The 24,529-nt window shown below is 35.8% G+C and overlaps 1 long non-coding RNA gene across 1 annotated transcript in view; it reads left to right on the forward strand.

Annotated features, from left to right (window-relative positions):
- LOC140528310 (uncharacterized) overlaps positions 1 to 8,045 on the forward strand; it is an 80,267-nt gene extending 72,222 nt beyond the window's left edge. Inside the window, exon 3 of the long non-coding RNA XR_011975140.1 lies at positions 7,938 to 8,045. This is a non-coding gene — a long non-coding RNA (uncharacterized lncRNA). The remainder of the gene's footprint in view (positions 1 to 7,937) is intronic.
- Positions 8,046 to 24,529: the final 16,484 nt, after the last annotated feature.

Here is a 24,529-nt window from a genome sequence, read left to right on the forward strand (position 1 = left end):
GGGAAGAAAAGCTTGTGATTGCTCTCAGACAAGAGTGCAGACCAGGAGAGGAGTTTCCCTGGATTGTGCCACCTTGGAGGAACTGAGAACTTACAGGTCACCAAAGCATACCCTCCTCTTGAGAAAGGACTCAAAAATCAAGAAAATGGCCAGGAAAATGCCCAAAAAAGGAAAAAAGAATAAGTCTATAGATGGTTACTTTCTTGGTGAACAGGTATTTTTTTCCATCCATTCAGATGAGGAATAACAATGCATAGCAAACAGAGGAAGATATAAAAGTTAAAGCTTCTGCATCCCAAACCTCCAAAATAAATATGCAATGGTCTCAGGTAATGGAAGAACTCCGAAAGAATTTTGAAAATCAAGTAAGAGTGGTGGAGAAAAAATTGGGAAGAAAAATGAGAGGGATGCAAGAAAATCATGAAAAGCAAATCAGCAGCTTGATAAATGAGACCCCAAAAATACTATAGAAAATAAAACCTTCAAAAATAGACTAACTGAAAGCCAATGAGGAGAAGAATGATTTAGATGCAGAATTAGCCAAGTAGAAAAGGAGGCTCAAAAGCTGACTGAAGAAAATAGTTCTTTAAAAGTTAGAATGGAACAGATGGGAACTAATGACTGGAAGATAAACAAAGAAATTACAAAACAACATGAAAAGAATGAAAAAAATGATAATAATGTGAAATATAGCATTGGAAAAATAATTGACCTGGAAAATAGATCCAGGGGAGACAATTTAAAAATTATGGGATGCTCTGAAAGCCATGATAAAAAAAAAAGAGCCTAGACAACATCTTTCATGAAGTTATCAAGGAAAACTGCCCTGATATTCTAGAAACAGAGGGTAAAATAAATATTGAAAGAATCCACCAATCACCTCCTGAAAGAGATGAAAAAAAAAAACTCCTAAGAATATTGTAGTCAAATTCCAGAGTCCCCAGGAGAAAATATTGCAAGCAGCCAGAAAGAAATAATTTGAGTATTGTGGAAATACAATCAGGATAGCACAAAATCTAGCAGCTTCTACCTTACTGAATCCAAGGTCTTGGAATATAATATTCCATAAGTCAAAGGAAGTAGGATTAAAACCAAGAGTCACCTATCCAGCAAAACTGAATACTTCCTGGGAAAAAATGGTCATTCAGTGAAATAGAAGACTTTCAAACATTCTTGACGAAAAGATTAGAGCTGAACAGAAAATTTGACTTTCAAACACAAGAATCAAGAGAAGCATGAGAAAGTAAATGGGGAGGAGGGTGGTGGATCCCAGATGGCAGAGTAGAAAGATGCATGTACTCTAGTGCTTCCCCCAAAACCCACAAAATACCTGTAAAAAATGACTCTCAAAATATTCTAGAGCATCAGAAACCACAGAACAACAGAGTGAAAGAGATTTCTGGCCAAAGGTAACCTGGAAGGCCAACAGGAAAGTCATCTCCCAAGGGGCACTCAGCACAGCAGAGCCCAGTCCTGGCCACACAGCATGGGGAGGAACAGGCCTGTAGGGTAGAATCTCCAGCAGGGAGGGTCCCAGATCTCTCAACCCATAAGCAACAAAGAAAGCTTCAAAGGGAGAGCTTTCCCAGCTGCGTGAGATGGAAGCAGGTCCCCCCAGCACTGGCCCCAGGCAGTGGCAGAGGTGGAAGCAGCAGCAGCAGCAGGCAGCCCATGGCTATGGTTGGTGGTAGAAGAATCCTGGGTCATTTTACTTTCAAACACAAGACTCAAGAGAGCCATGAAAAGGTAAACAGGAAAGAATAATCATGAAGAAATTTCTAAAGCTGAACTGTTTACATTCCTACTTGGAAAGATAACATTTGTAATTCTTGAGACTTTTCTCAGTATTTGGGTAGGTGGAGGGGTTATACACACACACACACACACACACACACACACACACAGAGGACAGGATGAGTTGAATCAGAAGAGATGATATACATAAAAAAATAAAATTAAGTGGTGAGAGAGGAAAATATTGGGAGAAGAAAGGGAGAAATGGAATGGGGCAGACTAACACCAGGAAGTTTAACACTCATAAAAGATAAGTAAAATTGTGTTCAGTGGAGGAGAAAAGGGAGGAGGTAACAGGAAAAAGTGAAGCTTGCTCTCTTCACATATAGCTTAAAGAGGGAATAACATGCTCACTAAATTGGGCATGAAAATTTATCTTACACTATAGAAAAGTAGGGGAGAAGGGGAAAAATGGGGTGAGGGGATGATAGAAGGGAAGGCAAATGGGAGAAGAGAGTAACTAGAAGTAAATACTTTTGGGAAAGGACAAGGTCAAATGAGAAAATAAAACAAGGGAGGACAGGATAGGATGGAAGACAATATAGTTAGTCTTACCCAATATGACCACTATGGAAGTGTCTTGCAAAAGGACACATTTATAGCCTGTATTGAATTGTTTGCCTTCTCAGTGGTGATAGGTGGGGAGGGAGGGAGGGAGGTAGAGAAATTGGAATTCAAAGTATTAGAAATAGATGTTGAGAATTGTTATTGCGTGTAACTGGGAAATTAGAAATACAGATAGCAGGGTATAGAAATTTATCTTGCCTTACAAGAAAAGAGAGAAGATGGGGATAAAGGAAGGGTGGGGTGTGATAGAAGGGGGGGCACATTGAGGGAAGAGGTAATCAGAATACAAAGTGTAATGGAGTGGGGGAGGTGAGAGATGGGGAGAAAAATAGGAACTCAAACTTTTGAATGTCGAGATCTAAAAATAAATAAATAAAACTATAAAAAGAAGAAAGTAAACAGGAAAAAAAATTGTAAGGGACTTACTAAAGTTGAACTGTTTACATTCGTACATGGAAAGATAATATTCATAACTCTTGAAACTTTTGTCACTATTTGGGTAGTTGGAGGGATTATACACACACACACACATACACACACACATACACACACACAGGGCATAGGATGAGTAGAATAGGAAGGGATGATATCTACAAAAATAAAATTAAGGGGTGAAAGAGTAATATATTGGGAAGAGAAAGGGAGAAATGGAATGGGGCAAATTATCTCTCATAAAGGAGTCAAGAAAAAGCTTTTTCATTGGAAGGAAAAAGTGGGGAGGTGAGAGAGAAAAAGCTTACTCTCATCATGTTTTACTTAAAGAGGGAATAACATGCAGACTCAATGTGATATGAGAATCTGTCTTACACTATGGGAAAGTGGGGGAGAAGGTGATACATGAGCTGGGGGGATGATAGGAGGGAGGGAAAATGACGGGAGAGAGTAATTAGAAGTAAACACTTTAGGGGAGGGACAAAGTCGAAAGAGAGAATAGAATACATGTGGGACATGATAAGATGGAAGGAAATATAGTTAGCCTTACACAAAATGACTATTATGAAAGTCTTTAGCAAAACTATACATATATAACCAATATTGAATTGTTTGTCTTCTCAGTTGGGGTAGTTGGGGAGGGAGGAAGGGAGAGAAGTTGGAACTCAAGCTTTTAGGAATGATTGTTGAGAATTGTTTTTGCATGCAATTAAGAAATAAGAAATACAGGTAATGGGGTATAGAAATCTATCTTGCCCTACAAGAAAAAGAGAGAAGATGGAGGTAAGGGATGGGAGGGCTGTGACAGAAGGGAGCAAATATTGGGGGAAGGGGTAATCAAAATGCAAGGTGTTTTGGGGTTGTGGGAGGGAAGAAATGGGGAGAAGATGTGGAACTCAAAATCTTTTTGAAATGAATGTTGAAAACTAAAAATAAGTAAATTTTTAAGAAAAGAAAATAATGGATTTCAGCTCCGTGGCTACTATGGTCCTTTCCAGTTCTAAATGCAGGATCTTATAATTCTATAAGCTCAGGGGGTTCAGAGTAAATATGAATAATAACATCTCAGTTTGTGGAGCATTTTACGTATAGTATCTCACTGTTCATTAAACCTATTTTACAGATAAGGAAACTGAGGCTTATAGAGATCAATCAAGTGACTTGGCCAGGGCCAAAACTCTAGTGAATTTTGAGGCTATTTTGAACTCAGTTATTCCTGATTTCAACTTCAGTTTTCTATTGTCTGTTGGGCCACCTAGCTGCCTGACCCTTAAGCAGAACTGAATTATCCCTTTTCAAGTATGCTTTAGAAAGGATTCCTGTATAGATACACAGTTTATATTATATTGTGTCAAGGATTCCATCTGATGTTTCAGTTTCTGTAATTCTTGGACATCTTTTGCCATTTAGGTTAGTTTTTAAGATCTTTTTTAAGATGCTATTTTCTTTAATATTTTTGGGTCTCCTTTGGCAAGTCATTGAATCATTTTTCATGATTTTCTTGAATCACTTTCATTTCTCTTCACATATTTTCCTCTGCTTCTCCTGATTTTCAAAACCCTTTTTGAGCTCTTCCATGGCCTGAGATGAATTCATATTTTTCTTGGAGGCTTTGGATGTAGGAGCTTTGGCTTTGTTATTTTTTGGTTGTATGTTTTGATCTTCCTTTTTACGAAAATAAGATTCTATAGTCTGATATTTTCTCATTTTCCTAGTTAATTACTTGACTTTGAAGCTCATTATTAAGGTAGGATTCTGCTGCCAGTGTAGAGGGTATACTGTCCCAAGCTTCAGGTGTTCTATGCAGTTGTTTTCAAAGTTATTTCTAGGGACCTACAAATTTTCAGCTATGTCAAAGTGGTATGATCAAAGGAAAGGTGTTTATTCCTTTCCTGGCCTGTGTTCTGGTCTGTGAGTTACCACAAGCATTCTTTTCTCCCTTGGAACTGTGAGGAGGATTCCCTTGTCACTTCTGCCACAAGCTCTTTTAAGCTAGTGCTCCTCCTCACCCCAGGATTGTCACTTAGGACAGTGACCCAGATCCAAACAGGTCAAAGTAAGAGAATCCCACTTCAGTGCCAGCAAAGAGATCCCTGAAATACAATTTTGATCAGCCATTCAGTCCCCTCCCTCCCCCATCCATGGGCCAAGAGCTCCAGAAGCAGCCAATGCAGCCACCACCTCCACCACCCCAGGGCGGAGGCCAGATCAAGCTCCTCTCTCACCCAGCTCCTGACAATCATTTCCTAGTGACATAAGTTGTCTTTGGCATTTGTGGGTTGAGAAGTCTGGAAACCACCATAGCCGCCAGTGATTCAGTGCTCTGGCCTCACCTATGCTAGCACAGTCAATGCTAGACTGTGTTCCTCTCCCAACTTGGTGCAACTAACTTCTTCTATTGACTTTTCAGGTTGTCTTAGGCTGGACATTTGTTTCATTCTGTCATTTTGTGGGTTCTGCTATTCTAGAATTTGTTTAAAGTCAGTATTACAGGTATTTAGAGGGGTTTGAGGGAGAGTTCATGCAAGTCCCTGTTTTTGCTCTGCCATTTTGACTCTACCATCCCACCCCACAGTTTCTGTAATTCTAATGCATAAAATATTCCATAGTCCCATCACCTTGGCTAATTAACCGTACCATATTAGATTTAAATATAAGTATCTTGTCACATGTCTAGTTTTATTTTGTTCAGGAATCAGGTTCATAGGATAAAAAAGATCTGGAAGGAGTTTTAGAGAGATCATTTCATAAAATCCACTGAGGTGGCAGAAACCAAAACTGAGACCTAATCAGAAAAAATAACTTTAATCAGGTTCACATCTGAATAGGTGAAGCCAGGATACGAACCCAGGTTCTTTGATTTGAAATCCAGAACATTCTTCCTTATACATTAGTGTCCTTTCCCACTTTACACTATTTTCTAGCTGGATAATGCATGCTTAGCTCCCCAAACCAAAGTGGACTGATGCCCCCAAAATTTTTTTTCTCTATTAGAATGCCAGTTCAGTCCATCATCAGGAAAATGCAAAACATTTTCTTCTTTCTCAAGTAACCTTACAACCTACTCCTGATATGTAGTCATATTTTGGTTTCTTTTTGTCTTCTTAGAAAACATCAGGATGTTGATGCCCATTTGAATTCTCACTGCCTTCTCTCTCTCCTTCCTCCAATGTTAATAAGTCTTGGATTCATTAATGAATAAGTAAAATGATATATAGCTTCTTAACAAATGGAGAATGTCAAACTGATTGCCTCTGAAATTCAGGAAGGAATTGCTTCTCACATTCAATTAGCCAGGTGCTTTATTTTATTATTTATTTATTTATTAAGTATTCGAAATGGGGCCTATGGCTTCAAAAGCCTCAAAATGCAGCTGCTTTAATTTAAAGAAGTGAAGAGACAAGAGGTAGAAGCATTAGCACAGTATTAAAAATGCCACTTACTTTTCCCTATGGTAATGAATAAAGAGCTTTCTGGACCTGATGAACTGAAGATTTAAATGCTTATTGAGACAATAAACGGATGAATCCCCTTATAAACTGATATGAAGATTTAGTCAACCTAAAACTCCCACTGTGAACTCCCCATCCCAAGGTTAATCACTCCATTTTTGCTTTTTTTGGTTCTATCCTCATATGATATCGTTCATTTTTAAATTCTTTCCAATTACTTTTGCTTCTTTGTTTCACTTCTCTCATAAACAAATGTTTTCATTATTTTCACTTTGGCAAATGCTTTTGGTCTTTTATAGACACACCTCAGATCTTGATTGCTCTAAGCATAATATTGACCAAAAATATTAACTTGTCTCTCATTTTCTGATCTTCATTTAATATTTGAACAACAAAAATTAAAATATGTGTGTAAATTACTATTAGTATTATTATTAATTAGGGAAGAACTGTAGGAGGAAAATACAACTTGCTAGATTGAAAGCACTGAGGAAGGTGATTATTGCTGGAAATAATCTCCCCAAGGGAGAAAACAAACAAGCAAACAAAAAAAACCTATCTTAATCATAAAGTTTGTCATCAGTTCTGGATTTTTATCTATAATTCCTATCATTCCCTTAAGTTTTACGGAATAGATTTGCATTAACCTTTTTTTCATTGCAAACAACAAAACCAGCACATTTTTATGTATAGTATCATATTGTGTCAGATGGATTAGACTTCCATACATTTATTGTCACATGTGCTTTTAAATTTGTGTAGATATCAAAACAAAGGATAAACTAAACAAATTAAAAACTGCAAAGGATTCAATTATGAAGGTAACTTTACCCTAATCGTAAATAAGGTTGTCTTAGAATGTGAATCTTCAATTTCCCCCACGATTGTATGTGTAGTGATTTCTAAGGGAACCTCTACACTTTAAAATATACTGAATACCCTCAATAAGCTTTCTTTTTAAAAAGTAGCTTATATTAATCAATATTTACCATAATAGAAATTAATATTTCTTAGTATAATTTTAAACATAATTTTAATGTTATAGATACCCTTCAAGAACATAGGGAATCCCTGATATCCTTTGACTAGGGACCACCAGATAATGGATAAAGGTTCTTAAAGTTAGGAAGACACTGATACTTAGTTTGGACATATGATGACTGTATGACCATACACATTTCTCTTAACCTCTCAGTGTCCCCAGTTATTCCCTAAGAAAATAAATTATAGAGAAATTTCTACCGATCGGTATAGAGAAAAGGTACTTGCTCATTATATTGATAATCACAGGTCTAGATCACTTCTTTCCCCTAAAATGGAACCTGTTAGTTTACTTGAAATCCCTTCTCAACCTAAAACATATTTTGTGTTTACGTAAGGATCATTAAAAAAAAAATCCCGTTGGTATTTTAGCTGTAATTTTTTTTTTTACATATTCTAGAGCAAAAGGATAATATCACGTTTATAGCTGGAAGGGACCTTAGAGTCCATTTCAATTCAACCTGCAATCTCCCATATCACAGATGAAGAAACTGAAACCCAATTTCTTTAAACCACTACCAAGTTTTCATAGCTAGCATGTAGCAGAATTGGGGTTCTAATTCAGAGTCTTTAATTAAAGATCGAAAACAGTTGGAAGCCAAATATAATTCCACATCTAACATGCTTTCCACTCTATCTCACTGTTTCTAGGAAATGAAGTCATGGCTCTTCACAAAACAGTTGGCAATTCATCCAGAAGATAAACAAATCCCAATGAGTTGGAGGTTGGCAAAGGGTTACAATAAGCTTGAGGATATGTGGTACAATTTGATAATAAAATTTATCAAATTCACAGGCAATCTTTTGATTCAGATGAGGGAATTGAAAATGAGATGCAATAAGTGGTCAGTGTTGGAATGATATCGCCAGAAAGAAATGAATGGAATCTTTATACTTAAAAATGATCACTTTAACTATAATGAAAATGCACAAAAATGTCACAATTTGTCAAGGACATATTAGGAACCTGGTTCTTCAGGTTGACATCTTCCTTAAGCTATTTATGCATATTTACATGTTGACAGGCATGTGTGGGAAAAGCAAGGACATTTCAAGGAAATACCTATTACACTAAATAACATAATTGATCCAGGAAGAAGAAATAGCTTAGTGTCATTATCATATTTTATCAGAAAAATCTATATTGTTGCAAGAATCATTTTGATCAGTACTAATTTTATCTTTAGTCTGGGATATGCTCCAAATTAGTACGCTCTTCACTGACATGAAAATGGAAGATTCACTGAGTATTCCCATTTGTTTAAGGGGTTTGTCAAATAGTGGGCATTCAAACAGAAACCAATGTGAATTTACTGTAGTTACTTCAGAGGGTGGCAGTGATTCAAATAAGCAAGGATCTTTAAATATTCTGATGAGTTTTTGTAGCAGCAAGACTTTTTGCAATGCAATTAGATACAGTGAGTTGAATATCTGGGGTTTTTTTCTTAAATTTTGTTTTCCTGATAAAGGCAAAATATATTCTGGGAAGCTGGGTCACAGAATTATCTTACAGACTTATGGGGTGAGGATGTATGATGCTAGGCTATAAATGAACAGTGTACTCTGGTACAAACATACCAACCCCTTTCAATCATATCTAATTCTTCCTGACCCCATTTGTATTTTTCTTGACAAAGATACTAGAGTAGTTTGCCATTTCCCTCCCCAATTCATCTGACAGATGAGGAACTGAGGCAAGCTGGTTTAATTGAATTACCCAGAGTCAAATAGCTAGTAAGTGTCTGAGGCCACATTTGAACTCAGGAAGAAGCTTCCTAACTCCAGGTCCAGCATTCTGTCCACTGTACCACGTAACTAGCAGTCATTTTCTCTCTTACTAGATTAAAAGGCAGTCAAATGAGTGTCATCTTTAATATGATGAGAAAATACAAAATTTACAAAAACTCTATCTCTAGTGATATTATTCCACAACTCAGATTAAATAGGGAAGGGGGGAATCTTTTTTTCTTGTTGGAGAATAATTGTTCTCTTTCAACCTCAAACCCTAAATTGATATGTTTGTGTGTATGTGTGCATGCCTGCATGTGAGTATGTGTATGTATGTATGGTTAATGGACATTCCATTTACTGGCCTTGATTTTTGTGTTACTAGCACAGTGCCTAGTAATGTGAAGGACATAAGTACACAGAAGGTGCTTAATAAATGTTGATTAATTGATCAATGTGCAACAACGATGGAAAATGCAGTGCTTCTTCATGTTGTTAACAACATTAAATGATACACATAGGATTTGATAATATTTCTAGAGGTAATCGGAAACAATTGTAGTTAATGAAATGGAAGTGGAGTGGGAAGAGTAAAGGTTAGGGGTACGTATTGGGACAAAACACTTCTCTGACTTCAAGGAGGATGAATTGAAATAGGGAGACACTGGAAGTCTTTCAATTTCCCTCCATTGTTTCTTTTTCCCTGTAGGATAAGATGAATGAAAACAGTGACAAATTCATACAACTCTTAAAATCCTTGAAGAAAGGAACTTGCACAGTGGGAAGAGAATTAAATCTAAAATTCTAGAAGTTGAGTTCAGATTCTAGCTTTGATATTTTCTACTTGAGTAACCTTGGACAAGTTAAGTAGTTTCTCCCAGACTTAGAATTACTGGTTTGTAGAATTAAGGGGTTGTATTAGATGGACATCTGGAGGGCAGCTAGGTGATGCAATGGATAGAGCAAGCACCTAGCCTGGAGTTAGGAAAACTCATCTTCCTGAGTTCAAATCTTCCCTCAGACCACTTGGTAGCTGTATGACCCTGTTTGCCTTAGTTCCTCATCTGTCCAATGAGATAGAGAAGGAAATGGCAAGCTAGTCCAGTATCTTTGCCAAGAAAACTCCAAATGGGGTCATGAAATGTCTGACCTGATTGAACAACAACAAAAATTTTTGTTTTTTTTCGTTTTGTTTTGTTTTGTTTTTGTTTTTTTTTTATGTTTTTGTCTTTGATTAAGTATCCTCATTTCCTTCACATGTACTAATATGGTGTAGTCTATAGTTTTCTTATAATACTGGTCAAAAGCATACTTGAAGGTAAATATATTCATTATCTTTTCAGTGTGTTCTACTTACCCATTGGAACAGATGCTAATCTATTTGTGGTTTCTCTATGTTGCTAAATACTACACGTTGGCACTGATATGTATTCCTAAAGGAACAACTGGAGTTAATCTAATGGCAGTAGGGTAGGGGGAGACAAAGTTCATGTTTTTGGTATTCAATATTTCCACATTTTTTGCTTCTTGGAATTTCTTGTTTTATTAAAGACAAAGATTAAACAATTCCTTCTACATACCTTCCCTTAAACCAGGGGAGGGGACCTGCAACCTCCAGGCTACATGTGATCTTCTAGGTACTTGGATGGAGCCTTTCGACTGAGTCCAAGTTTTATAGAACAAATCCTTTTATTAAAAGGATTTGTTCAGTGAAGTTTTATTCAGTCAAAGGACCTCACTTGAGCACCTAGAGAGCCACATGTGACACTGAGGCTTTAGGTTCCCTACCCCTCAGACACTGTGATAAACGATATACAAATATTATCTCATTTTTTCCCAACTATTATTATTCCCATTTTCAGATAAGGAAACTTAGGATAATAAATGTCAAGTGACTTGTCCAAGGTCATACAAAACTTAGATCTTCTTGACTCTAGGCTTAGACTTCTATCCACTGTGCCATCTAACTGGCTTCCATGAAGAGTGAAATTCACACCCCCACCACTACTTTGATCCTTCTCCATCACTAATCACATTCTAGGAAATGACCTTATTACACTTTGATCTATAGAATTAGTCTTCAAGTTATCAAGCACGAATGTCTTCGTATGACTTATGACTTTCCCACCCTTTCTTAGGCTAAATCCCTTGAACATTATCTGTGGGAAAATTATCTATTTTGAATAACATTTCTTATACAAAATATATTAAACTATTGCCCATTCTCTAAGATTAACACCAGGAGTTTTGTAGGGCCCCATCAAATGATTAGAATGGAAGCTCAGTGTCAGAGTGGATAGAGTTGGAGAGCTGGAGTCACAAAGTCCTGAATTCAAATTCTGCCTTAGGTATTTACTAGCTGTGTGACCCTGGGCAAATCACTTAACCTTTTTTGCCCTCATTTTTTTCATCTATAAAACGGAGTTAATAATATCACCTCCCTCCCAGAGTTGTTGTTGAGGATAAAATGAGATGATGTTTTTAAAGTGTTTCATGAACTTTAAATTGTTACCTTAATACTATCATCAACTTCATTTTTATTATTACTGTTTTTATTGCTATTTGCTCCTCAGTACAGGAACAGTCACTTTCCTATTATAAATACCTCATTCCAGGACTTCATTCGCATTTTGATCAAGACTCATTCTGCATTTGTAGCACAAATCAGTTATAAGAACAAGTCAGAAATCTTTTAAGGGTATGGTTAATGAATATTAGGTTCTACATCAGAATTCCTTATGCTTCCCCTGATACTCAAAGGTCACATGAGAGGGAGAGCTAGGTAAAGATGATTTGTTAGATTGAATGTATCTGCTGAATTGAATTCTGGACACTGCATTTACAAAATGAAATATGTTTGGGAAAAGGAGACCAGGATTTTGAGAGAAATGGGATTATGCTGTATGAGGAATAATTTAAGGAGCTAAGGAGGTTTAGCTATCAGAAGTAAGGTGAACATGTTAATTCTGTTTAAATATCTGTTGAAGAAATAAGGGCCTTTCTATGTCAGCAGAGAGAGCTAAATAAGAACCAATGAAAAGAAATACCTTATTGGATTTGGGTTTAATTTTAGGGGGATTGTGACGAAAACTTGGGTGAGGTTCCAAGAAGGTACCCAAGTGCTTATAGGATCAGAAACAAGAAAATTTATTATCCACAGATCTGTGAACTTGTAACTCTCCGGGTCTTCAGAATGCTGTGGACAAGTTCACTTACCTTTCTAGTTTACTTTCCAGGGATATACACATTGACAACGAGGTTGATGCACTCATTGCCAGAGCTAGTTGAGTGTTTGGGAAACTCCAAAGAAAAGTTTGAGAGAGAAGAGGTATTAGACTGACTACCAAACTGAAGGACTACAGAGCCATTTGGCTGACCTCATTTTTGTATGCCTGAAAAACATGGACAGTCTACCAGCACCATGCCAGGAAACTGAATCGCTTCTGTCTGAACTGTGTTAGGAAGATTCTGAGGATCACTTGGCAGGATAAGGTACCAGACACTGAAGTCCATGCTCAAGCTGAACTGCCAAGTATTCAACTATGCTTCAGAGAACGCAACTTTGATGGGCTGGCCACGTTGTTTGAATGCAAAATGTACGCTCTCCAAAAAGACTATTTTATGGAGAATTTGCATGGGGCGAGCAATCATGACTCCCAGAGGAAGTGATACAAGGACACCCTCAAGGTCTCTCCCAAGAACTTTGGATTTGATTGTGCAAAATGGGAGACGCTGACACAGTATCTCTCAGCATGGCATTCCCACATTAGAAAAGGTTCTGTTCAGGTTGTCCATTATCACCATTATTATTCAATATGGTACTAGAAATGTTAGCTGTAGCAATTAGACAAGATAAAGATATTCAAGGAATAAGAATAGCCAAAGAAGAAACTAAGTTATCACTCTTTGCAGATGATATGATGATCTACTTAGAGAATCCCAGAGATTCAAGTAAAAAATTACTTGAATTAATAAACAACTTTGGCAAAGTTGTAGGTTACAAAATAAACCCACACAAATCTTCTGCATTCCTATATATTAGCAACAAAGTCCAACAGCAAGAGATAGAAAGAGAAATCCCATTTAAAGCTAGGGTAGACAGTATAAAATACTTAGGAGTCTACCTGCCAAAACAAACCCAGGGATTATATGAACACAATTACAAGACACTTTTTGCACAAATAAAGTCAGATTTAAGTAAGTGGAAAAACATTAGTTGCTCATGGATAGGCCGTGCTAATATAATAAAAATGATAATTCTACCTAAATTAATATACTTATTTAGTGCCATACCAATTAAACTATCAGACAATTATTTTCTAGAGCTGGATAAAATAACATCAAAATTCATTTGGAAAAACAAAAGGTCCAGAATAGCAAAGAGATTAATGAAAAGAAATGCTTGGGAAGGTGGCCTAGCGCTACCAGACCTCAAACTGTACTATAAAGCAGCAATTATCAAAACCACTTGGTATTGGCTAAGAAACAGAGAGGTAGACAAGTGAAATAGACTTGGCACTCAAGATGCAGTAGGCAAGGAATATAGCAACCTTCTGTTTGATAAACCCAAGGACCCCAGCTTCTGGGATAAGAACTCATTGTTTGACAAAAATTGCTGGGAAAACTGGATAACAGTGTGGCAGAAATTAGGCATAGACCCATACCTGACACCGTACACAAGAATAAAGTCCAAATGGGTACATGATTTAGGTATAAAGATTGATACCATGAATAAACTGGAGAAGCAAGGAATAGTGTATTTATCAGATCTATGGAGAAGGGAAGAATTCTTTACTAAAGGAGAGATAGAAAGCATTATGAAATGCAAAATGGATAACTTTGATTACATTAAACTGAGAAGTATTTGCACAACCAAACCCAATGCAACCAAAATCTGAAGGGATATAGTAAATTGGGAAAGAATTTTTACAGCTAAGCTCGGGGATAAAGGCCTCATTTCTAGAATATATAGAGAACTGACTCAAATGTATAATCATACAAGTCATTCCCCAATTGATAAATGGTCAAAGGATATGAACAGGCAATTTTCAGAGGAAGAAATTAAAGATATCTATAATCATATGAAAAAATGCTCTAAATCACTGTTGATTAGAGAGATGCAAATCAAAACAACTCTGAGGTACCACATCACACCTATAAGATTGGCAAACATGACAGAAGAAGAAAATGATAAATGCTGGAGAGGATATGGATGAGTTGGAACACTAATTCATTGTTGGTGGAGCTGCGAGTGCATCCAACCATTCTGGAGAGCAATTTGGAACTATGCCCAAAGGGCTACAAAAATGTGCATACCCTTTGACCCAGCAATATCGCTACTAGGACTATATCCCCAAGAGATCATAAAAATGGGAAAGGGTCCCACATGTACAAAAATATTTATAGCAGCACTCTATGTAGTTGCCAAAAACTGGAAGTCAAGGGGATGTCCATCAATTGGGGAATGGCTGAATAAATTATGGTATATGAATGTAATGGAGTACTATTGTGCCATAAGAAATGATGAACAAGAAGACTTCAGAGAGGCCTGGAAGGACTTATATGACCTGATGCTGAGTGAAAGGAGCAGAACCAGGAGAACTTTGTACACAGCAACGACCACAGTGTGTGAGAGTTTTTTCTGGTAGACTTGGAATTTTGTAATAACGCAAGAACTTCTTATTAAAAAAAAAAAAATCCCAAAGGTGGTTCTCAAGGCAAAATGCCTTGCACACTCAGAGAAAGAAATATGGAAGTCATTCACAAAATGTAGCAGATCATGTTTGTGTATGTGTATGTGTTTGTGTATCATGTTTTGATTTGTTATATGATTTCTTTCATTTATTTTAGTCTGACTACATAGCATGACTATAGTGAAAATTTACTCAATAGGAAAGTATATGTAGAACCTATACAGAATTGTATACAGTCGTGGGGAGGGAGGGGGGTAGTGGGGGGTAGGTGTGGGGGGGATAAAACCTCAATTGTATGGCAGTGATTGTTAAACATTAAAAAATAATAAAAAAAAAAAAGAAAAGGTTCTGTTCTCTATAAACAAAGCAGAACTGAGACAGCACAAAAGAAACATAGGATGTGCAAATTTGGAGTAATCACCCCAAATGTTCACTCGGACTATCTGTGGTAGAGCATTCCAAGCTCATATTGGTCTGATTAGCCAAAGTCATACACATTGAAACTTCACTTTATCACGGTGGTATCATTTTGGTCCTCTTCAAGAATGAAGGACAACAACCATATGTGAGGAAGACCAGTTTAGAAACCAAATTCTGAGTCCTTGCCCTTTTATCTCCCTATTGGATATAGCTTGCTTTGCATGTAGCTTGTTTTGAGTATATTTGTCTGCATGTTGTCTCCCCCATGAGAAAATAAACTCCTTGAGAGCTGGAATTGTTTTACCTCTTTCCATATCTTTGATGATTAGGACTGTGCCTACCACTTAGCAGGCACTTAATTGACTGATTATTGTGGTTGGATATGTTAAGTAGGACTGAGTAGGTGAGGGAACTAAGGGGAGTTGATTGGCATCTGACCTGAATTACCTCTGTTCCATCTAATGGGCATTGTGATTAGTAAACTTTGTTAACCTTGCAATACCTTTAGTAGAAACTTTCCTAATTTTATGTACCTGGATTAGAGAATTTTGATAAATGATTTATGATAAATAGATCCTTGCTTAAATGAAACTGACTAAAAAAACATTGGATACAAAAGAATTTCCTGATACTTAGAAGGATCAGTCAGTTGTCAAACTTGGAGTCATTTATGTTAATAAGGTCCTAACAATAGACCATTTTTCACAAGTATCTTAACGATGAGAGCTGGTTTTTATTTTATCTGAGGATCAATAGAGAACTACTAAGATTTTTGAGGAAGAAAGTGATATGGTTAGACACCTTAAGAAGATTATCTTCTATTGTCAATATTACAGAGGGTGTGCCCGAATTGAGTAGAGATTGAACAAAAGAAAGAGCCTTCTTTGGAGTATATCTAATCCATGAACTTGTAGTTCAATTTAGATATTTTTATTAAAAGTTCGGAAAGTCAACACAGCAGGAAACTATGTTCTGTTTTGTTTTTCTGTCTCAGATTATACTTAAATGACTGCATTATTAATTCTGTTTCATTCCAAATTTATGGATGTTTTAAAGGATATAATCAAAATTCATTTTCGTGAAATGCTATTTTGAGTCTGTTTAAGGTTTGTGCTATTTGATCAATAAGACTTTTGCTCATAGGGCTTTTTTTAGTGAATTACTGAAAAACAATTAATTTCATAATATATCATTGGGAACTGCATCCTTCCAATTCAATTTACCTTCCATACAATAATTTTGGGTTTTTTTAAAATAAGTATCTATAAATATTAACTGTTAAAACAGATTGCTGAGTAAACTTCAAATAGAAACCATCAATAAAGATACTTTTGCTGTTAAAAATGTGTTTCATATGTAGTTAATTTCACACTTATTTGCACTGGAAAATTAAATTTTTACTTATCAACATACCACAGAAATAGGAGAAATTCTACTCTTCTGCATTGTACATTGGTTTTGGTAGTTGCTATAGGGAAACTATATGAGCATTAATTGATAATTAGGAAAGTCTGACAATTCAAGAAATGACCAATTATACTAAATATCAAGCCCAGCCTTCTACTTTTATAGTTTTACTGTGTGTGACGTAAATGCAATCCTAATTTTTTGTGAGATTTCTTCTTTTTGAAAGAAGGTTAATCAACATCTGCGTTAACTACCTTCTTATATTGTTTTGGTAATTAAAAAATAATGAATGACTGTAGAATTATGTAGGGAATAATTTGACTATGATAGTAGCCAAATTGTTAATTTTGTATTTATCATATTCAATATGTTTTATTTTTGTTTTGTAGTTCTAAAGTGTCCTATTTTGGTAGAAAATTAAAGAGATTTTTTTTAAATGGTGGTTTCTCCTCTCAAAATGTCTCCAAGTTCCTACTTTCTCTCTTTTTTCCTTTACAAGATAGAATATAAGAGTAAGTTAGCTGTATGTAATAGAGATTTATAAATCCACATGCAATCCTCATTTTCTGTTCTACTTTATATGTTGAAGTACTAATTTTATTGTGGACTGGTTAATTCTAGAATTTAAACAAAAAGTTATCTGGACTGTATCCATCAATTTTTATTTAACAATATGACAGATAAAATAAAAACCAGAATACAGATTTTTAAAAATATATATATTTTTAGTCAGCATCAAAATAGAGAAACTTTTCTTATAAAATTTGAAGTATGCTTTGAATTTTAATCATTTCTGACTGGAAGCTTATTTTACTTTAATTTTTAGATTTTTCTAATAATTCATGCCTGATAGCTATTAAATTATAAGTGAATTTTCTCTGGTAGAACCTGATGTTCAGGCTACAGATGAATTAGGCTTAAATATTGTTTACAATACTACAATTTGATTAAAATTTAAATATGTTTAACAACTTCTTATGTAGGTGTTTCTCCCCCCAAATGGCTGCAGTTTTGACATTTGCCTGCATAGTTTTCTCATGATTAGTCTAAATACTATGTTCACTTAAAATGACATGAGGAATGTAATTATGATTAAGTGCTTGAGGAATTGTCACTCAACAACCCCAGAGCCATCCTCTTTTTCCTAACCTACATAACATCTTATACCACAATGCCACTGAATCTTAATTAGGTTGAGTAGGATTTAAGGCACATTAATCAAGAAGGTCCAGTATTTTTGAATTGTAATTTGGTGGATATTCTATGTTTGCCAGTAACAAGGCAAAAGTCCTTTTCATCAAATCAATCTACATCTATTTCTCTCTCTCTCTCTCTCTCTCTCTCTCTCTCTCTCTCTCTCTCTCTCTCTCTCTCTCTCTCTCAGCCTCTCTTTCTCACTGTCTTCTTCTCTGTATAAAAATGTTAATGGATATTGTGGTGAATTTACTTGGTACTCACTTAAGTCATTCAAGTCCCACTTCCATGAAGTAATTGACTAATCCTGGGCATATCACTTAAGTTCTCAATAACCCAGTTCAAAACCCAGCATTTATATCTAGATACAAATGTGTTCTAATTATACATAAGCCTGATTGTAATTAGAGTTCACTCACTTTTATCCTCCAAAGATACTAGGGTATCTAGGGGTCCAGTGGATAGAGCATTGGAAAAAGAGTCAGGAAAACTCAACTTCATCAATTCAAATCTGACCTCAGACACTCAACTAGCTATGTGATCTTGGGGAAACCATTCAATCATGTTTGCCTCAGTTTCCTCATCTCAAAAATGAGCTGGAAAAATAAATGGCAAACCACTCCAGTATCTTTGTCAAGGAAACCCCAAGTAGGGTCACAAAGAGTTGGACATAATTGAAACGAATCACCATCACCATCACCACCAACACCACCACTACCACCACCACCAACAACAACAGGCAGTTAGATGGCTTAGTGGATAGAGAATTGAGCATGGGATCAGGATGATATGATTTCAAATCCTGCTTCAGACATTTACTTGCTGTGTGACCCTGGGTAAGATACGTAACTTCTGTTTGCCTCTGAAGAGAAAAATGGCAAACCACTCCAGCATCCTTGTTAAGAAAATACCATGGACGGTACTGGTGTCATATGATCCACAATGTCATGAAGAATTGGACAGGATTGAATTACAACAGCAAGGTAGATAAATGGATAACTATTCCTCATTGTCAAAATTCTTTAAAAAAATCTTCCCTACTTGCTCTTATATGTGCATGTTTGTGCTTGCGTGCATGAATACATATATGTATATCTATTAAATACACACATAAATATATACACATATACATGTATATTTTATATATACATATATTTATAGATACACAACAATAATATATGTATATGTCATACATATGGATAGGTAGATGGGTAAATAAATGGATGGATGGATGGACAGAGATAGATAGATAGATAGATAGATAGATAGATAGATAGATAGATAGATAGATAGATAGATAGATAGATGATAGATAGATGATTCTAGATGAAGAAGTGAAAGCTCAATCTGGAAATAGCTCAATCTATTCATTCCCTAAAGTAGCATTTTTTTTTTTTAATCACCAAGTGTTAGAGTTGAAAGGGACCCTAGAACATAGAATAACAAATGTTGGAAAGTAACAGGACTTTGGAAAATGGAGTGTTAGAGATGATATGGACTCTAGAAAAGATGATGCCAGAACTTATGATGTTGAAAATTAATGCCAGAAAGGGAGTTGGAACATTGGATTTTCAAGCAAAAATTTACAAAAAGTGAAATCAGAGTGTTGAATGTTACACACAGAATGTTGGACCAGAAAAGAATGTGAAAAGTATCATAGCTCAACTCCCCCATTTGTATTAGTGATGTAACTGGAGCTTAGGGAGGGAAAATTACTAATTCAAGGTCATATGTCTAGTTATAGCCTAGTTATAGTCTGTCTAATAAACCATAGTCTAGGAATAGTATTCTGATTTATGATTAGTCAATAATTGTGCTTAATGGACAGACAAAACCATTGCTCCTTTCCATTCGTTACTGATCACTTATTGCCTATGAGTTGCATTGGCGTGACTAGATTATGAAGGATAATCAATAGAAGTAGAAATTGCTAATGAATCAACAAGACAGCCTATTGGATATTTTGCTTATGCAACAATCTTAAAATCATACAGTTACAAACTCTTGCTTGCTTTTTTCTGAGCATAGAGATACCTGACCTAGAAATGATCCTTAACAGTTATTTTATTTTTCAAATATGATAGTGTCACAATGGTTTTATTTATGTTTTAAAAGGTACTATGAAATATTTCAGACTGATTGTTTTAAAAGTGAAGCAATAGAGAGAAATGGGCACAGCAATTACAAGTATAAATGAATTCTTACTATAATATCGAATGACTACTTTCAAAATTATGGATATTGTTACATATAAATATATTCTAATTGAGTCAAATTGTAAGTATAACCTAGTTGTCTCTGTGTTCTTCCCCAAATATTCTTAAAATATTCTTCCCTTGAGCAATAATGAATGATTGAGATGGGGTCATATATCAGGAATGAATTCTGTTTAACTTAAACTTGCTATCAATCATCTTGGCATTACCTCTTACCAAGTGTCTGACTTTGTGTGAGTAGCTTAATCTCTCTTGGGTACCTCAGTTTCTTCATCTATATAATTATGAGGTTTAATTAGACAACCTTCTAATTTTAAATTTATTATCATACGATCTATTGAACCTAGGCCTCAATCTGATGCTAGCAACTACCTTTCAGTAAAATGAAGGGTTAGTAGTAGGTTGGGAAGATAAGTGGGTTTCTTTCCTAAAGCAGAGGAATATATGGTTATAAAAAAACAAAAAGGTTTCTAAACCAGAGAGAAGCCAAGGCAATTGTTATGTTAACATATTTATTAATTCCAGAATCATGGTACATAGGATCAGAAGAATATTAAAAATATTAAAATCCTATGGCGCAGGGTTTGAGGAGTCCAAAGTGTACATTTTATCCAACCCTTCAATGCAATAAATAAGGAAAACAAAGCTAGAGGGGGAAAGGGAATTGGTTAAGGTCCCAAAGGTAGTAAATAGCAATCCCAGCTTTAAAGTTCAATTCTCTTAACACTGGTTTAAGTGCTCTTATAACTACATCATGATCCGTCCATTTGATGGAGTCTCAGCAAAGTTAAATAATTTTACTAAGTATTGTCAATGACATTTAGAAACTTGCCTCCTGGAAACTTAGTCATTTCCTTATTCATCAGGACTTGTCATACTTTTTTTTTTTTTTCCCCTCAGGGTTGCAGGAGGTATAGATGTGTGTCATCTGACTGGTGAAGCCTGTGAACTTCTTTTCAGAATAATATTTTGTTGCCTACATTGATAATGGAGGCTTGATAATATTCAGTGAAAGAATAGTGAAAAGAAGTATTTCTTCTTCCCCCCATCATATGATTTCCTGAAGTCTATCCATAGGTTTTTGGTCACCCATGAGCCTTACGCTTGAGATCCCCCACTACATAATAGGTACTCACCATCTCTGAAGATCTTAAATTAGAGCTCAAAATGTTTCCTTTTCAGGCTTACTATAAAAGGGATTTTTGCTTTGAGTAGGAGCTGAACTAGAAGACCTTCAGCATAACAGGGCTGAGTTTATGGAAATGAAGAGGTTTTGGGTGCTTAGGGGTACTGGGACCCCAAGAATGACATGGAAGGATCACCTGGAATGAAGTCACACACTCAAGCTTTTAGTGGAGATAGTTTATTGTTATGCCAATAGAAGCAGAAGAAGTTCTTTTTGAGAACTTGAAACCTAATGGGAATGCTTAGAATTTATATAGAAAAGAGGCATAGGAAAGGAACCACGGATACTAAATAGATAATCTAAGGATTCAGGTGTCTTTTGGAGCTATGGATGGGAAAGTGTAGGGAGTATACCAGACATTGAGGGAACTGTCAGAGTCATGGACCTTGAGGATTTGGCAGGAGGAAGAATCCTTGGGACAACCATAAATAAAATTCCTTGGGCCAGGCACCACTCTGTCTGTTCTGATAAGGGAAGTGCAGAGTCAAGCCTGCAACTAAGGACAATTTTCTCATAATAGGGTAGAGTAGGCCTGGGTTACTTCCAAAGACATGGTCTTAGGACTTTTTGGGGGTGCAGGTCCCACCACACCATCAGAAAGTCTTCTGGACTTGAAGTCCAAAGACTCTTACCTTAGGTGTTTAGCATGCATATGGCTATAGGAAATTGAGTTCCTTTCATTAAGCATCATTTTATTCATATGGTAATCATAAAAAAAAACAAAACAAAACTAGACTAATTACTTTATCAGGTTGTGATAAGGAAATGCCTTATAAATCTTACTGTGTCATGGAAACATGAGCTGTGACAACTACTACAACAAAGATGATCCAATTTATAACCATTGCAGAAGAACAAGAAGTCTGTGACTGTGGATAGAATGTGACACATAAAATCAGAAAGACTTTGGTTAAAATCTTAGCTTGTCACCTTCTAGGTGTGTGTCTGGGTAAGTCAGTTACCATCCTGAGCCTTAAGGATCTCTAATAGGATAAGTCACATTTGGGTTGTGATCAGGAGTCCCTGTGCTAATGGATTTATAGGTCCTTGATGGATTACATTATTCATAGTCAGTGTTGCTTAGAGCCAGAGAATGAAAAAGCAGTAGCTTGTCCCTAGATAGTTTGATTTGCCCCCAGTGCTTGCACAAAATTTTCTTTAAAAAGCAAAAATTCCCTTTGAATGGCTAGGCTACAACCGAAGGCTGACATCATGGTGGGTGTTCTGAAACAATTACAATAAAAGTATAATTAAGGATAATTTGTGCTTTTTCTCTGGATTTTTTCCATACTGAGGAACAAGCACACAAAAAGCATGATCAGCAACAGCTAATTCTGCCAAGGTGTAAAATATTCTTCCCAACATAGGCATCTGGTTCTTTGGCAGCATGAGAAAGCAGGTCCAATGCAAATCACACCAGAAAAACAGTGAAAAGACCTAGGGTTCAAGACTTAGTTTTTCTACCTATTAGGTATGTGACATTAAGTAAACTACTCCACCTTTCTGTACTTCAGTGTCCTTATCTGTTAAATACGCATAATAGTACTTGATTACTTACAGCCCAGTGTTTCCTACAAATGAGTGTAAAGTATGTAAATGGGAGCAATTATATTTAAAGACAGGAACTGAGATGGGGACTGGATCTATGATGTTGTTGACTACCTACAACCTGCTCTTCAATTCTTAGTCTTAGATAGTTGCTTACACAGTGTCATCCTGCCAGTATATAACAGAGGTGAGACTCGAATCCAGTTCTTACCAGTTATACTCACATCTCACTTTATCATGAAAGCATTATTGAATAACAATAACTCATATTGAAATGATGTTTTAAGAGTAATAAAGTTCTTTCCTCACAACAATTCCATAAGTAGATTATAGGTAATTATAATTATTATTAGAGTTGAGGAAACTAGCCCTGAGAGGTTAAATTATGTGTTCTGATAGACACAACTAATAAGTGTTGGAATGAGTATTTCAACCCAGGTCTCCTGAGTTCAAATCTGTTGATTTGATCAGTACATCAAAAGGAAAAACAAACAAAAAATATCCGGTAAATGTATATTCAATGTCTTTTGTGTGACGTAAGATATTGAACATCAAAGCATTCCTATCCAAGTTGTCAATTTGTTTGGTAGTCAAATATGTTTTTGCACATAAGGTTAGAAGGTCATGTCTGAATTTGACTTTGTAATAAGGAACGTCAAGGAAACTACTGGTAGCAAATTTCACAAGTTCATCTTTTGAGATTTGTGACAATTGAACATCTCAGGAGCTTCTATTATGTGAGATCATCAGCACATTCTTGTAAAGTTACTGGCTACATCACAGATGGACTAGTATTGCCACTTTCTGGCTGTGCATTAGATTGGATTTTAAGAATATTTAAGTAATATCCTCTCCAGGTGTTTCTTTTTGAGTAGAGATACTTCTGAAAGATTTAATACACAAGAAGATTAATGGCTATGAAGGAAAGCTTTCATCTCCTTTTTACCCAACAGGAGGTGACTAGAGAATTAGGGACACTCAGAAACCCAAAAAGTACAATGATCTCATAGAAAGAGCATTATATCAGGAGACACTGATCCACTAGATCTGGATTTGAGTACTGCTCTGCTATATTAAGAGAATTGGATTTGGAGTCTGAAGATGAAATTCTAATAATTCGCTCCACTTTTTGTCATTTCTGTGTCCATGAAGAAGAAACTAAACATCTTGAGATCTTTATTCTTCTCTCTGTAAAGTAAGGGGTAAGGAAAGAGGACCTTGATTGGACAGCTCCTGTTTTTAAATTTATCCGAGGTAAAGTATTTATTCATCAAATACCTACAGAAAATTTAGTTCATCCACCCTAAACTTTAGTTCCTAATTTGTAAAATGGGTATGATCAAACTTCCATGCTGTAGTTCACTGGATTGTGGGGAGAAAAGTTCACTGGAATGTTGGAAGAGAACTGGAAAGTACTATCAAGAGTGAATTATCATGAGAAACCTACTATGAGGAAGATGTGCTAGAACCAGTAGAAAATTTAAAAAGAAAAAAAAAATAAGAGGTGTGATTTCTTTCCTCAAGGAAGTTTAGCCATTTTGTTTTCATTTTCTTTAAAAAACAGAGAACATTTTGTTTTTCTTTAAGAGAACTTTAAAAGACAAATCATTGTTGTAGTGGGAGAGGCATGGAGAATGGAATATAAATTAAAATATAAAGTAGAAAATGAAAATATAAAATACAAGATATTTCTTGGGAACTAAAACTTTCTCAGATTAAGACAGAGTATCAGGAGCAGGAAGGAGGTCATACTGTATTGCCAGAAGTCAAAATATCTTTAGTGGAAAAGAACAAATCCTTTGTAAAGGTTGACAATCCTACCATACTTCAAAAGCCAATGTGATATTAAAG

The sequence above is a fragment of the Notamacropus eugenii genome, chromosome 1 (assembly GCF_028372415.1).
Source record: "Notamacropus eugenii isolate mMacEug1 chromosome 1, mMacEug1.pri_v2, whole genome shotgun sequence".
Taxonomy (NCBI): Eukaryota; Metazoa; Chordata; class Mammalia; order Diprotodontia; family Macropodidae; genus Notamacropus; species Notamacropus eugenii.